Genomic DNA, 17,686 nt, shown 5'->3' with positions numbered 1-17,686 from the left:
CTACTGGAAGAGATAGCCCTGTTCGGTTGGTATTCTCCAATTAAGTTTGGAGGAATCCACTGCCTCAGGCTTCTCCCTAGCAGTAAATGTCAGATCACAAAATTATTCGTTTTAACATAGGGCTAAGTCTAGAATGTAGCGAAAATACGAACTGGGAAGGGTTCAATGCCTCCTTATTGCGAGTTCCAGTTACTAGGGTAACCAGGAAACTCCGTACCACTCTAGAACTGGAGACGAAGATATTAACTCGTGTTTTACTAACGCGTTCAGAGAAAACAGATCCCTTGGCCGAGCCAGGGATAAAGGTGCTCCAAGGTGGAACTACCAATTGGAGAAGTTGCGGAGAGCGACCAGGCGTCTCTTTAACAAAGCAAAAAGAAAAGGGAATTGAGATGCCTACCGAAATAAACTTACCATGTATAACCATGAGATCAGGAAAGCCAAACGAAGGAATTGTAGAACCTTCTGTGAGGCAAGGTGATAGACTTCACAGATCAATCTCCAAAGGAGTGCCATAATCAAATCAGTCAATACGAAAGGATAACTCCTATACTATAGGAAGTAAGGAAAGACTTGAGCTACTACTGGCTGGCAACTCACTTTCCGGGAAGCACGCTCCAAACGGATGGGAATACCCTGGTAACGGCACAAAATCAATAGTAACAACGGAGAGATTATGATGGGCAATTGGTACATTCCAGCCCTACAAATCTCCTGGTCCAGATGGCATTCAGCCAATCCTGCTTCAACGAGCGCTAAGTCAGCTCGCAGTACCGATTAGGAAAATACTGATCAGCAGCCTAGCTCTAGGACACATATCTACTGCCTGGAGTATAGCAAGCGTGGTCTTCTTTCCGAAAGCTGGAAAGAAATACATCACTGATCCGAAGTCGTTCAGACCCATCAGCCTGACATCGTTTTTGCTAAAAACGTTGGAAAAGGTAGTGGGTTAGAAGCTAGCATTAGAAGCACTCTGCTTGAGGAGCATCCGCTCCAACGGACGCAGCATGACTACAGGGCGGGCAGATCAACTGATACTGCCCTATATCACCTGAAAAGCCGTATTGAGGTTTCACTGACTCATAAGGAAGTGGCATTATGTGCCTTCTTTAGACATGCAGGGTGCTTTCGACAATACCTCCCCTGAGTCATGTCAACGCATCCCTGGCAAGAAGAGGAATAGATGTGACAACCAGCAGATGGATCAAATCACTACTGGCATCTAGGCGAGCCATGGCCAGTATAGGAGGACAGTCGTCCACAGTATCTACCACAAGGGGTTGCCCCAAGGGGGTGTCCTCTCGCCTCTCCTGGGTATATTTTGCCAAGGCTATGCTGACGATATTGTCAATATAGCTAGAGGTAAATATGAGCAAACAGTCTGCGATAACAAAATAACAAAACTGTCATTGTTCCTTTCACAAATAGGTACAATGTAGTATATACGAACATAATAACAATAATAATAATAACAATAATAATAATAATATTAATAATAATTATAATATGAATCATAATAATAAGTCAACTAATAAGTAAACTTAGTACCACCCTAATTCCTTAGGTCCACCCTAATCCTAAATATGCGAATTCAGCATGTGCGCTTTTAGGGGCCGCACTCGACTCCCATTGGTTATCGAGTCTGAACTTCATACATACATATTGCAGAATTTGCTAGTGTCAGCACTTGGCTGTCACTAGCGATCTGCCTGTAGACCACACTAAGTTCAGTTATAAATCAGGAATATATCAGGAATGTACACATGCTGAATAAAAACCAAATAAAGATAAAAAATGACCGATTGCGTTTTGAAACTTAATTAACTACATGGCGACCGTGACAGGACCGTCATAAGTGCAAGCACTGAACGTGAGAGGATCAGCATGCCCGGCATTCGATGCTTATCCACCAAGACGGCGGCAATTGTGGAGAAACAGCGATCTGAGTGAGTAGAGTGTTAGTGTGATGGGTAAAAACAGGGGCGGAGTTCGAAATAAAGCAAAAAAGAGAATAGCACACATAAAGTGGCTATTATATACGAACACTCCAGCGCCCGAATGGTCGAAAGCTCAAAAACTACAAGCTGAGCTAGACCACTGTGTCGAATATCTTAAGAAAAAAAAACCCCACCACACCCGCTCACTCAGAAAAACAAATAAAATCGTTACCTATTAACAAAACTCCAACTCCCCATCCGAAAAGCCTGCCTGCTTATTAGAAAAGCTGCCCGAACGACTGCGAGGGACCACTGTTCACACCACATTGTGAATATACGTGCAGAAATTGCAGACCCAGCACATAACCCCTAAATGAAGACATCATCATCAACGTGGTGAACAGCCCGCTCACTACGTCATCGAGGGATTGTCAGTGCCAGTGCCAACCCCGGCAACGTCCAGCTGACGCAAGGAGGGTCAGAGTGCCAACACCAGCGACGTCCAGCTGAAGCAAGTAGGAGCTGAAAAATAAAATATTTTTTTTTTGCCCTGCGTGGCACACCACCCTCGATGCACTGCGCTGCATATTAATATTACACAAAATATTGTAACATTGTGCGGAACTTTTTCTGCCCGATGAGAAGAATGGCTCGTAAAGCCATACACCAATTAGGCAGGAATATGTAACAATATTTAAAAAAAAAATCAAAACAACATATTTTTAAAGTAAAATAAACCAAAACCAAAAAATAAAAAAATAAAAAAATATACAAAAATGGGTTGGTTTGGATCTGACGATAGTCAGACAAAAGATAATACGGCCAATGTGGTCAATAACTTAAAAATAGTCGACCATACAGAAGACATTCAGTCACTGTGGTTACTCCTTTTGATCTTGACGATGGTAACAGTCGCTCAGTTTATATTAACGCTATATGTTAAGCATAACAAGATAATAAAGAAGCGTTATATAAGCAGAGCAGAGAATAATTTGGATAAAATTTAAAAAAAAAAAAAAAAAAAGATGAATGCATAAAGAAATACTTTAATAGTCATCTAATTAATTTACTTTAATATATATAAACATATATATGTTACATAAAAAAAACACACCCAAAATGTATTTTGAATTAAGATGATCTAAAATTTTTATTTTTAATATCAGAAAACTAGAATGAGAAAAAAAAAAAAAAGATTTTTGAAAAAACCCTTTTTTAGGAGAGGCCACAATTTATAAAGTTCGATTGCACAGATAAATCCATATTATTCTTTAAATGGACTGGCAAGAAATAAAAAACGAGCTTAAAGAAATTAAAACGACTTTCGACAAGTCTTATAAATGCATGACACCAAATAGAGAAGTGCAACAAGACACTCTCAACAAGCATGCGCAGATATTGGTAAGATGCTTTAATGAAGCACGCCAATTAATTCACAGAGAAAGGAAAAGATTAACAAAAAATCATTTATCCCAAGCAGTAAAATTTCTAAACAGGTTCCGTGAGAACTTGTTAAACGTCAAGTACAGACATAACTTAAATATTACAATCCCAACGATTTTAAGCACACCGATAGTGGCTGAGATCGGTGAGGATATCGAAAGTGTAGGAGAATCGGAAATAGAAATAAAAGAAGAGGATCTCCACGATCTTGCAATTCAAGCGGTAATACCATTACCCGAATTACTTGAAGAAGAACTTTCAGATTCAAATACTTCAAATATACAGGAAACAGCCAAAATGACCGACTCTGCCGCAACATCAAGGGAATATGTGCGACAAATTTCTTCCACAATACCTGAGTTTGACGGCAAAAAGTTAAGTTAAGTTAACTTAAATAGATTTCTCATTAGCCCTCCGGCTAATAGATCTGACAAAAGGAGATCAGGAGATGCTAGCGGTAGAGGTAATCAAGACAAAGATACTTGGTCCATTATCACACAAAATTGAAAATGAAAAGACCATTATCGGTATAATAAATGTATTAAAAGCATCAGTTAAAGGCGAATCGCCCGATGTCATCAAAGCAAAAATGCTTAGTACACAACAGCGCGGCAAAACTGCAGCGCAATATACCACAGAGATAGAAAACCTACGTGGGTTGCTCGAAGCAGCCTATATAGATGATGGTTTAGATTCAAAAAATGCAGACAAATTCGCTACAAAGGAAGCCATATTGGCAATGACCAAGAATTGTGGGCACGATAAGCTCAAAACCATATTGGAAGCTGGAAATTTCAACACAATGAATAGCGTGATTGAAAAATACATACACTGCAGTACAGAAATGACCGACAATTCAAATAGTGTATTATTCTATAATAATAGAGGACACTATCGAGGACATTACCGAGGAAATTACCAAAACAGAGGTAATGGCCGAGGAAATTATAACTCATACAATAACAATTATAGAGGCCGAGGTGGTTACCATAGTGGAAACAGAGGACGAGGTGGTAACCAAAATTATAATAGAGGTGGAGGTTACTCAAGAGGTAACCAAAACCATAACTATAAAACAAGTAATACCCACAATGTCCGAAACATACAATCGGAAAACGAACATGCCCCCTTGAGCGACAATCTACAGTAAAACTATACAAAATTAATCTCAATTTAAGCATTTTTATACGATTAAAGAATATGAGTACCAATTCATGGGTAACTCTTTTAATAGATACAGGTGAAGAAATTTCCCTGCTTAAATGCAGAAACAATAATCTTAACGATTTAAATCCAAAAAACACAACAAATATATCAGGAATAGGGCAAGGGACAATTCAGTCTCTAGGTACACTACATTTAGAAATGTGTATTGCTAATGCAGCAATACCATATGAATTCCATATCGTACCTGACAATTTTCCTATACCAGGGGATGGTATAATTGGCTTGGATTTCATTAAGAAATACAATTGTATTTTGGAATTCCACGACCAAGAAGATTGGTTCACTTTGAGGCCCAAAAATTTCATGAACATAAACATTCCTATTATACATTCACTAGATAACGAAATAATTTTGCCAGCTAGATCAGAAGTGATTCGAAAGATTCAGCTAACATCTACTGACACACATGTCCTCATCCCCAACCAGGAATTGCAACCTGGCATAATAATAGCTCAGAACACTCAGAACGTCTTGATTCGAATTATTAATACAACTGAAAAAGACGCTATAGTTAGCAGCGCAAATATAAAAAGCGAATCATTGGATGATTATGATGTATACAATGCAAATATAGAAAATAGTGCATAAAGAACTTCAGAAGTATTAAAACTTCTTAGCGATATTTTTGGTCTTGAAACAGAAACCATATCAGCTAATAATTTTTATAAGCAAAAATTGAGATTAAATGACAAAACTCCAGTCTATATTAAAAACTATAGAATGCCAGAAATTCAAAAGCCAGAAATTCAAAGGCAAGTTGACAATTTAATAAAAGATGGCATTGTCGAACCATCTATTTCAGAATATAATAGCCCACTTCTCTTGGTACCCAAGAAATCACTGCCTAATTTGGCGGAAAAGAGATGGCGATTAGTAGTCGATTATCGCCAAATCAACAAGAAACTGCTAGCAGATAAATTCCCACTTCCAAGAATAGAAGATATTCTATTCCTAGACCTGATGTCAGGATTTCATCAAATAGAATTAGACGAAAGGTCAAGAAATATAACATCATTCTCAACTTCAACAGGAGCATACCGCTACACGCGATTACGATTTGGTTTAAAAATAGCCCCAAATTTTTCCAAAGAATGATGACCCTTGCATTTTCAGGCTTAACGCCTTCGCAAGCATTTCTGTATATGGATGATTTAGTAGTCATAGGCTGTTCTGAAAAGCACATGCTTAAAAATCTAACCGACGTTTTCAAATTATGTAGGCAACATAATTTAAAACTACATCCAGAAAAATGCACTTTCTTTATGAAAGAGGTTACTTATTTAGGTCAAGTGTACTGACAAAGGTATCTTGGTACCCAAAAAACTGCTAGCAGATAAATTCCCACTTCCAAGAATAGAAGATAATCTTGATCAATTAGGTCGAGCAAAATATTTCTCGTGCCTAGACCTGATGTCAGGATTTCATCAAATAGAATTAGACGAAAGGTCAAGAAATATAACATCATTCTCAACTTCAACAGGAGCATTACCAGATTACCATCTGGTTTAAAAATAGCCCCAAATTCTTTCCAAAGAATGATGACTCTTGCATTTTCAGGCTTAACGCCTTCGCAAGCATTTCTGTATATGGATGATTTAGTAGTCATAGGCTGTTCTGAAAAGCACATGCTTAAAAATTTAACAGACGTTTTCAAATTATGTAGGCAACATAATTTAAAACTACATCCAGAAAAATGCACTTTCTTCATGAAAGAGGTTACTTATTTATGTCACAAGTGTACTGACAAAAGTATATTGCCAGATGACTCTAAATATGAGGTAATAAAAAATTACCCCCAACTAGTAAACGCAGACGAAGCTAGACGATTCGTGGTATTTTCAATTATAACATAAGATTTATTAAGAACTTTTCTGAGAAATCACGCCACTTAACGAGGCTTTGTAAAAAGAATGTTCGATTTGAATGGACAAGCGAATGCAATGATGCATTCGAATATCTCAAAAGGGAATTAATGAAAACAACACAAAACAACACAACATATAAGAGAGAAAATATAAAAATGTCCAATATCTATCAGGTAATCAATAACATTGATGCCAAAAACTATATTATACTCAAAAAAGACAAACATAAGTGCTTGTTAAAAAGAGGAAAACACATTATAACACGTTTTGATATGACTAATTTTTATTCTAATGAAATAATCGATTTAGATCAATTCTTTTAAAGGCTTAATGAAGAAGCAAGAAAAAAAAAATAAATAGCATCATTTAAACACAATTGTCACCATGGGACTTCGAATTTTTCACTATAAAGAATTTTAAATAAAAGGGCAATAAAATACTAAAAAACTTAAAAATAGCGCTATTAAACAAGGTGCCTAAGATAGATAAACATGATAAGGTTCAAATAAAAGCAATACTGTCTAAATATCATGATGATCCGTCAGAAGGAGGCCATTCAGGAATTTCTTGAACCCTGAAGAAAATATTTATAAATAATATTTTATAAAAACTATTATTATTGGCCACAGAAACGCCAGCAACAGCATTTGATATAGTTTTGATAGATACCATTGGTCCACTGCCAAGATCAGAAAACGGAAATGAGTATGCTGTTCCTATCATTTGCGATTTAACAAAATATTTGGTAACGGTACCTATTCCAAATAAAAGTGCAAGATCAGTTGCTAATGCTAAATTCGAAAATTTTATTCTAAAGTACGGTCCAATGAAAACAATCATAACGGACATGGGAACGGAATATAAAAACCAAATTATAGACGACCTGTGCAAATATATGAAGATAAAAAACATTACTTCAACAGCACACCATCACCAGACATTAGGAACAATAGAACGAAGTCACAGAACTTTCAACGAGTATGTTCGCTCATATATATCTGTTGACAAAACCGATTGGGATATATGGATACAATATTTTACTTATTGTTTCAACACAACACCATCGGTAGTTCATGAATATTGTCCATATGAATTAGTATTTGGAAGATTACCAAGACAGTTCATAGATTTTAACAGGATAGACAGAATAGATCCTATTTACAACATGGATGACTATTCAAAAGAAGTTAAGCTAAGATTAGAAATAGCATATAGAAGAGCTAAAAATATATTACACAAGGCAAAAGCCGATAGAAAGATAAAATATGATAGAAATATTAGTAACTTTGAATTAAAAATAGGAGATAAGATATTACTTAAAAACGAAACGGGTCATAAACTTGACAATAATTATTTAGGACCATATTTAGTTTCAGAAATAGGAGATAATGACAACATTACAATTATAGGAAATAAAAATAAAAAACAGATAGTCCATAAAGATAGGTTAAAAATTTTTAATTCATAATACATTTTGTTTGGTTGGCCAACCACAAATAAAAAACCAATAAAAACATTATAATACAAAACATGCCTTAGAACTATCAAGCATCAACACTGAGAACTGGGACTGCCTGCTGGTATATCTGTGTTCATCCAAGCTCCCGAAGATAACTCTCTCCTTATGGGAGCAGTCGCTACATAAGAAAGCCGACATCCCGACATGGGGAGAGCTGAATACCTTCCTCACAGAACGTCATCGAACCCTAGAAGCAATCGATGATGTGAGACCGTCCTTACCGAGTCAGTCGCATTCCAAAGCGATAAACTCAAGTGGGCCCTCTAGAAAATTAAATTCCTATGAGACGAAAGTGGCTCCAAAATTGAAAAGTTGCGACTTGTGCAACAAGGAGAACCATCCTGTCCGTGTATGTCCGCGGTTTCTCCAAATGTCGGTTGACGACCGGTCAGCCTACATTAAACGGAAGCAGTTATGCTTAAACTGCTTCGCAACGGGACATCAGCTTCGTGAGTGCAAAAGCACTCACAACTGTTTTACTTGCCGTGGCCGGCATCACATGTTGTTGCACCGAAACAACCTCTGTTCCAGCAATTCAAGCCCTTCAAATCCTGCAAGGCAAATTTCCGCAAATCAGGCCAAATTCGTTCCAAATGAGAAGGCGGTGTTCAAAATTATTTCGCCACGGGCTCAAGAGCTATCCTTCTTGGCACTGCCATAATCAATATTTCCCATCTTGGCACTAACTTTAAGGCACGCGCCCTGATCGACTCCAGATCAGAAGCGACATTCATAACCGAGCGACTGTTCAATCTAATTAGATTGCCATTCCAGGTGGTTCAAGTCTCGGGCTTAAACCAAACAGTAGCTGCTCAGTGCAAGTAGCTCTGCAGGTTCACCATCCGATCTCCGACTAGGCCCGCGTTGCAGTTGGAGACGACGGCCTATGTCCTCCCTCAACTAGCCGGAAATCCTTCCTACCCAATTCCGCAAAATTTCCTTCGGGATCTTCCCGATTTTCCACTGGCGGACCCAAAATTCTATGAGAGCGCACAAATAGATGTCCTTATCGGAGCCGACATTCTGCCTTCGGTGCTTCTGAGTGGAGCCAAAACCAACATCTGTGGCTCTCTTTTGGGGCAAGAGACCATTTTCGGCTGGGTACTAACTGGGCCAGTGTCAGCCTCAGCCCAAAGCAGAATTTCCTCTTTTTCGACACAGATCTCCCACGCGTACGATAATTCACTGGACAAACTACTCACAAAATTTTGGGAGGTGGAGAATATACCAACAAAGTTGGTAAAAGAATCCGATTCCATGTGCGAGAAGAATTTCCTTCAAACGACCACGAGAAACGAGTGCGGCAAATATGTCGTTACTCTGCCTTTTCGCGACCCAGAACATATCGGTTCCGGGCATTCTAGGCATTCTAGGTCTTTCGCGTTGGCTCAGTTCTTAAGAAATGAGCAGCGTCTAAAAAGAGATGAGGCCTTGAAAGCGAGATACGATTCGGTGATCCAGCAATATCTCGACTTAAAGCACATGCGACAAGTTCTTCCTACCCATGATTGCTACGCCTATTATATGCCACATCACGCCGTCCTAAAACCGGAAAGCATAACTACTAAACTCCGTGTAGTATTCAATGCCTCCAGCCCTTCATCGAATAGTACCAGTTTAAATGATATCCTTCATGCTGGCCCTGTCTTACAGTCCGACTTGACCATTCAAATTCTGAAGTGGCGCTATTTCCGATACGTGTTCAGCGCCGATATCGAAAAAATGTATCGGCAGATCTGGGTAGATCCGAAACACACTCCATTCCAGCGAATACTTTTCCGTAACAATAGAGGGGAAATCAGAGATTTCGAATTGAAAACAGTAACCTTTGGAGTCAATTGCCCGCCTTTCCTGGCCATCCGAGTACTGCAGCAGCTAGCAGCTGACGTAGAACTCAGCCACCCATAAATAAAAAAAAACCAATAAAAACATTATAATACAAAACTTTTACTTAGCAAAATACAATGAAAATCTATATATTTTTTTTAATATCTCTTTAATCATTCATTTCAAATATTAATATACATATTAAAAAAAAAAAAAAAAAAAAAATTATATACTTGAAAATAACTTCATATTATTACGTTATTTTTCAAAAGGAGGGAGATGTAGTATATACGAACATAATAACGATCTTCGTGTATCTCATTTTCTTTTCTTAAACAATTTAAATTTTAAGCAACCCTCTGCAGAACACGCGGTGGGACTGCACAGGCCATTCACATATTTATTCTTTCTTTATTACGTCATTTTACTCGAATCATAATCTCCGGGCCGGGCTTAGGTGTCATTCGACCCGTGCCGAGAGTCTGCCAGGCTGGGGGCGCGGGAAACAACTAGCCCAGTCGCTAACGGAGAGTCCGGGCAATTGGCGTCCGCCCGGTCTTGTTAGCCTTACCCGGGTACTGTGCCCGGGTGGACCGTTTATTTCTCTGCTACTCGTGGGAACTATGAACAATATACCTAAAAAGATCAAAATACCGCAGGCCTTGACTGCAGGAAATGTCGGAAGACAATTTGAGGACCGTCTCCTTGACGGAGAGCGGCCTACTTCGGTGGTAACACAAAAAAATCGGAGTGTGCCAACGGCACAAGCACGCCCAGTTGCGGGAGGGAAGAATCCGGCAGACACACCGAGTCACTCGAATGTGGCCCAAGCTGGCCAAGCGGGACGGGCTAAAAACCCTGACACCTCCGACGGAAACGCCTAAGAGGCAGAACGTGGAGAAGAGCAGGCCACTGACTGCTCCTTTCGGTGGCCCAAGTACCTCAAGTGCTGCAAAGGCAACTGAGGTACGCAAGAAAGTACTCATATGCGGCCGTAACTGGGGCCATCAAAGTTGCGGTCGTACCAGAGGGATACCCCAAAGTCGTCCTCAGGAGTGAGAGCCTCTCACAGCTCGAGGACGCACTACTGGAAGAGATAGTCCTGTTGGTATTCTCCAATTAAGTTTGGAGGAATCCACTGCCTCAGGCTTCTCCCTAGCAGTAAATGTCAGATCACAGAATTATTCGTTTTAGCATAGGGCTAAGTCTAGAATGTAGCGAAAATACGAACTGGGAAGGGTTCAATGCCTTCTTACTGCGAGATCCAGTTACTAGGGTAACCGGGAAACTCCGTACCACTCTAGAACTGGAGACGAAGATATTAACTCGTGTTTTACTAACGCGTTCAGAGAAAGCTGATCCCTTGGCCGAGCCAGGGATAAAGGTGCTCCATGGTGGAACTACCAATTGGAGAAGTTGCGGAGAGCGACCAGGCGTCTCTTTAAGAAAGCAAAAAGAAAAGGGCATTGGGATGCCTACCGGAATAAGCAGACCATGTATAACCATGAGATCAGGAAAGCCAAACGAAGGAATTATAGAACCTTCTGTGAGGCAAGGTGATAGACTTCACAGAGCAATCTCCAAAGGAGTGCCAGAATCAAATCAGGCAATACGAAAGGATAACTCCTATACTATAGGAAGTAATGAAAAACTTGAGCTACTACTGGCTGGCTACTCACTTTCCGGGAAGCACGCTCCAAACGGATGGGAATACCCTGGTAACGGCACAAAATCAATAGTAACAACGGAGAGATTAAGATGGGCAATTGGTACATTCCAGCCCTACAAATCTCCTGGTCCAGATGGCATTCAGCCAATCCTGCTTCAACGAGCGCTAAGTCAGCTCGCAGTATCGATCAGGAAAATACTGATCAGCAGCCTAGCTTTAAGACACATACCTACTGCCTGGAGTATAGCAAAAGTGGTCTTCATTCCGAAAGCTGGAAAGAAATACATCACTGATCTGAAGTCGTTAAGACCCATCAGCTTGACATCGTTTTTGCTAAAAACGTTGGAAAAGGTAGTGGATTAGAAGCTAGCATTAGAAGAACTATGCTTGTGGAGCATCCGCTCCAACGGACGCAGCATGCCTACAGGGCGGGCAGATCAACTGATACTGCCCTATATCACCTGAAAAGCCATATTGAGGATTCACTGACTCATAAGGAAGTGGCATTATGTGCCTTCTTTAGACATACAGGGTGCTTTCGACAATACCTCCCCTGAGTCATGTCAACGCATCCCTGGCAAGAAGAGGACTAGATGTGACAACCAGCAGATGGATCAAATCACTACTGGCATCTAGGCGAGCCATGGCCACTATAGGAGGACAGTCGTCCACAGAATCTACCACAAGGGGTTACCCCAAGGGGGTGTCCTCTCGCCTCTCCTGGGTATATTTTGCCAAGGCTATGCTGACGATATTGTCATAATAGCTAGAGGTAAATATGAGCAAACAGTCTGCGATATTATTCGAATGATGCAAGGAAGTAGGCCTGAGCCTAAATCCTAGCAAAACTGTTATTGTTCGTTTCACAAATAGGTACAAGCTACAGAGAATGAAGGCAATAACCCTGTCAGAATGTCGCATAGAGGCCAGCAAAGATACTTATGGAGGTGATGCCGCTTCATATCGTCATTGAAATGAAACGGAAAGCCACCCTAATAAGAATTGATGGAGCAGGAAATGACTGTATCCTCAAAAGTAAGGATGCTGAAAGCCTTAAAAGGGATATCCCTTTGCAAATGCAACCAAGGGATGAGAGGCCATCTATCATGGCAAGGACATTGCTATACTGTCTGATAGTCAATCAGCCATAAAGGCTCTCAGCAAAGCTAAGATAACATCTAAGCAATTAAATGAAGCGAGGTGGCAACGACCGTTCGCTGAACGGTTGGAGGGTCTGTGTGCCGGTAGGAACCGGTAACTCGCGCATTCAATTTCTTGGCCATGTTATAGGAAATCACAAAATTTACCCCTCACCCGAGAAAATAGAAGCCGTAACCAAGATGCCACAAACTATTTAGCATGTAGAAAGTTTTTTGGGCTTGACGGGCTATTTCAGGACGTTTATAGAAAATTACGCAGGCATAGCTACACCTTGAACTGAGTTGACAAAGAAAAAGGCAATGTTTAGATTTGATTTTAATGAAGAAAATGAGCACTTTTATTACAGTCAACGATGGTCTATTGCATCCTGTTTATTTTATGTCAAAGAAGAGCACGGTACGGTACGGTACACGGTACGACCCAGTCGGGAGCACTCCAGGGGGAATGGCTGTTTTTTATGATGTTTTGTTCGAGCATTTTTGAAATTTGCTTTCGAACTTCGTCTTTATGTACAAATGGGTAACGGTAAGATTTTGTGTGAATCGGTATATTATCTGTTGGTGGTATAGAGTGTTTAACGGCGTTGCAGAAAGTTAGTTGGTTGTTTTCGTTGTGGAAAAGTCTTTTTAATAAATTGCACAGTTTAAGTATGTATTGTTTTTCCTCGCTGTTGTTATAGCTCTAGAAATTTCTTTCCTTTAAAATTACGACATGGAAATATAAAGATTTATCGCAAACAAACCTAAGCTTTTATGTAGTCTTCTGCAGAACACGCGATGGAACTACAAAAATTTACTCGACGTATTTTATTTTCTTCGATCTTCGTGTATCTCATTTTCTTTTCTTAAACAATTTAAATTTTAAGCAACCCTCTGCAGAACACGCGATGGGACTGCACACATATTTATTCTTTCTTTATTACGTCATTTTACTCGAATCCGTGCCGAGAGTCTGCCAGGCTGGTGGCCCGGGAAACAACTAGCCCAGTCGCTAACGGAGAGTCCGGGCAATTGGCGTCCGCCCGGTCTAGTGAGCCTTACCCGGGTACTCTGACCGGGTGGACCGTTTATTTCTCTGCAACTCGTGGGAACTATGAACAATAGACCTAAAAAGATCAAAATACCGCAGGCCTTGACTGCGGGAAATGTCGGAAGACAATTTGAGGACCGTCTCTTGACGGAGAGCGGCCTACTTCGGTGGTAACACAAAAAAATGCTCGTAATCGGAGTGTGCCAACGGCACAAGCACGCCCAGTTGCGGGAGGGAAGAATCCGGCAGCCACACCGAGTCACTCGAATGTGGTCCAAGCCGGCCAAGCGGGACGGGCTAAAAACCCTGACACCTCCGACGGAAACGCCTAAGAGGCAGAAGGTGGAGAAGAGCAGGCCACTGACTGCTCCTTTCGGTGTCCCAAGTATCTCAAGTGCTGCAAAGGCAACTGAGGTACGCCAGCAAGGACTCATATGCGGCCGTAACTGGGGCCATTAAAGTTGCGGTCGTACCAGAGGGATACCCCAAAGTCGTCCTCAGGAGTGAGAGCCTCTCACAGCTCGAGGACGCACTACTGGAAGAGATAGTCCTGTTCGGTTGGTATTCTCCAATTAAGTTTGGAGGAATCCACTGCCTCAGGCTTCTCCCTAGCACTAAATGTCAGATCACAGAATTATTCGTTTTAACATAGGGCTAAGTCTAGAATGTAGCGAAAATACGAACTGGGAAGGGTTCAATTCCTCCTTACTGCGAGATCCAGTTACTAGGGTAACCGGGAAACTCCGTACCACTCTAGAACTGGAGACGAAGATATTAACTCGTGTTTTACTAACGCGTTCAGAGAAAGCTGATCCCTTGGCCGAGCCAGGGATAAAGGTGCTCCATGGTGGAACTACCAATTGAAGAAGTTGCGGAGAACGACCAGCCGTCTCTTTAACAAAGCAAAAAGAGAATGGAATTGGGATGCCTACCGGAATAAACTGACCATATATAACCATGAGATCAGGAAAGCCAAACGAAGGAATTATAGAACCTTCTGTGAGGCAAGGTGATAGACTTCACAGAGCAATCTCCAAAGGAGTGCCAGAATCAAATCAGGCAATACGAAAGGATAACTCCTAGTAAGTAAGTAAGAAGTAAGGAAAAAATGAGCTACTACTGGCTGGCAACTCACTTTCCGGGAAGCACGCTCCAAACGGATGGGAATACCCTGGTAACGGCACAAAATCAATAGTAACAACGGAGAGATTAAGATGGGCAATTGGTACATTCCAGCCCTACAAATCTCCTGGTCCAGATGGCATTCAGCCAATCTTGCTTCAACGAGCGCTAAGTCAGCTCGCAGTACCGATCAGGAAAATACTGATCAGCAGCCTAGCTATAGGACACATATCTACTGCCTGGAGTATAGCAAAAGTGGTCTTCATTCCGAAAGCTGGAAAGAAATACATCACTGATCCGAAGTCGTTCAGACCCATCAGCTTGACATCGTTTTTGCTAAAAACGTTGGAAAAGGTAGTGGCTTAGAAGCTTGCATTAGAAGCACTCTGCTTGAGGAGCATTCGCTCCAACGGACGCAGCGTGACTACAGGGCGGGCAGATCAACTGATACTGCCCTATATCACCTGAAAAGCCGTATTGAGGATTCACTGACTCATAAGGAAGTGGCATTATGTGCCTTCTTTAGACATACAGGGTGCTTTCGACAATACCTCCCCTGAGTCTTGTCAACGCATCCCTGCCAAGAAGAGGACTAGATGTGACAACCAGCAGATGGATCAAATCACTACTGGCATCTAGGCGAGCCATGGCCACTATAGGAGGACAGTCGTCCACAGAATCTACCACAAGGGGTTGCCCCCAAGGGGGTGTCCTCTCGCCTCTCCTGGTTATATTTTGCCAAGGCTATGCTGACGATATTGTCATTATAGCTAGCGGTAAATATGAGCAAACAGTCTGCGATATTATTCGAATGGTGCAAGGAAGTAGGTCTGAGCCTAAATCCTAGCAAAACTGTTATTGTTCCTTTCACAAATAGGTACAAGCTACAGAGAATGAAGGCAATAACCCTGTCAGAATGTCGCATAGAGGCCAGCAAAGAAGTTAAGTATCTTGGGATACTTATGGAGGTGATGCCGCTTCATATCGTCATTGAAATGAAACGGAAAGCCACCCTAATAAGAATTGATGGAGCAGGAAATGACTGTATCCTCAAAAGTAAGGATGCTGAAAGCCTTAAAAGGGATATCCCTTTGCAAATGCAACCAAGGGATGAGAGGCCATCTATCATGGCAAGGACATTGCTATACTGTCTGATAGTCAAGCAGCCATAAAGGCGCTCAGCAAAGCTAAGATAACATCTAAGCAATTAAATGAAGCGAGGTGGCAACGACCGTTCGCTGAACGGTTGGAGGGTTGGAGGCTCTGTGTGCCGGTAGGAACCGGTAACTCGCGCATTCAATTTCTTGGCCATGTTATAGGAAATCACAAAATTTACCCCTCACCCGAGAAAATAGAATCTGTAACCAAGATGCCACAAACTATTTATAGCAAGTAGAAAGTTTTTTGGGCTTGACGGGCTATTTCAGGACGTTTATAGAAAATTACGCAGGCATAGCTACACCTTGAACTGAGTTGACAAAGAAAAAGGCAATGTTTAGATTTGATTTTAATGAAAAAAAAAGGGGCACTTTTATTACAGTCAACGATGGTCTATTGCATCCTGTTTATTTTGTGTCAAAGAAGAGCACGGTACGGTACGGTACACGGTACGACCCAGTCGGGTGCACTCCAGGGGGAATGGCTGTTTTTGACGGCGTTGCAGAAAGTTAGTTGGTTGTTTTCGTTGTGGAAAAGTCTTTTTAATAACTTGCACAGTTTAAGTATGTATTGTTTTTCCTCGCTGTTGTTATAGCTCTAGAAATTTCTTTCCTTTAAAATTACGACATGGAAATATAAAGATTTATCGCAAACAAACCTTAGCTTTTATGTAGTCTTCTGCAGAACACGCGATGGGACTACAGAAATGAACTCGACGTATTTGATTTTCTTCGATCTTCGTGTATCTCATTTTCTTTTCTTAAACAATTTAAATTTTAAGCAACCCTCTGCAGAACACGCGATGGGACTGCACAGGCCATTCACATATTTATTCTTTCTTTATTACATCATTTTACTCGAATCATAATCTCCGGGCCGGACTAAGATGTCATTCGACCCGTGCCGAGAGTCTGCCAGGCTGGGGGCCCGGGAAACAACTAGCCCAGTCGCTAACGGAGAGTCCGGGCAATTGGCGTCCGCCCGGTCTAGTTAGCCTTACCCGGGAACTCTGCCCGGGTGGGTTTATTTCTCAGCAACTCGTGGGAACTATGAACAATAGACCTAAAAGGATCAAAATACCGCAGGCCTTGACTGCGGGAAATGTCGGAAAACATTTTGAGGACCGTCTCCTTGACGAAGAGCGGCCTACTTCAGTGGTAACACAAAAAAATGATCGTAATCGGAGTGTGCCAACGGCACAAGCACGCCCAGTTGCGGAAGGGAAGAATCCGGCAGCCACACCGAGTCACTCGAATGTGGTCCAAGCGGGACGGGCTAAAAACCCTGACACCTCCGACGGAAACGCCTAAGAGGCAGAAGGTGGAGAAGAGCAGGCCACTGACTGCTCCTTTCGATGGCCCAAGTACCTCAAGTGCTGCAAAGGCAACTGAGGTACGCCAGCAAGTACTCATATGCGGCCGTAACTGGGGCCATTAAAGTTGCGGTCGTACCAGAGGGATACCCCAAAGTCGTCCTCAGGAGTGAGAGCCTCTCACAGCTCGAGGACGCACTACTGGAAGAGATAGTCCTGTTCGGTTGGTATTCTCCAATTAAGTTTGGAACTGGGAAGGGTTCAATGCCTCCTTACTGCGAGATCCAGTTACTAGGGTAACCGGGAAACTCCGTACCACTCTAGAACTGGAGACGAAGATATTAACTCTTGTTTAACTAACGCGTTCAGAGGAAGCTGATCCCTTGGCCGAGCCAGGGATAAAGGTGCTCCGTGGTG

Source organism: Drosophila mauritiana, unplaced genomic scaffold (genome assembly GCF_004382145.1).
Source record: "Drosophila mauritiana strain mau12 unplaced genomic scaffold, ASM438214v1 Y_36, whole genome shotgun sequence".
Taxonomy (NCBI): domain Eukaryota; kingdom Metazoa; phylum Arthropoda; class Insecta; order Diptera; family Drosophilidae; genus Drosophila; species Drosophila mauritiana.
Note: the sequence above shows the minus strand (reverse complement) of the source record.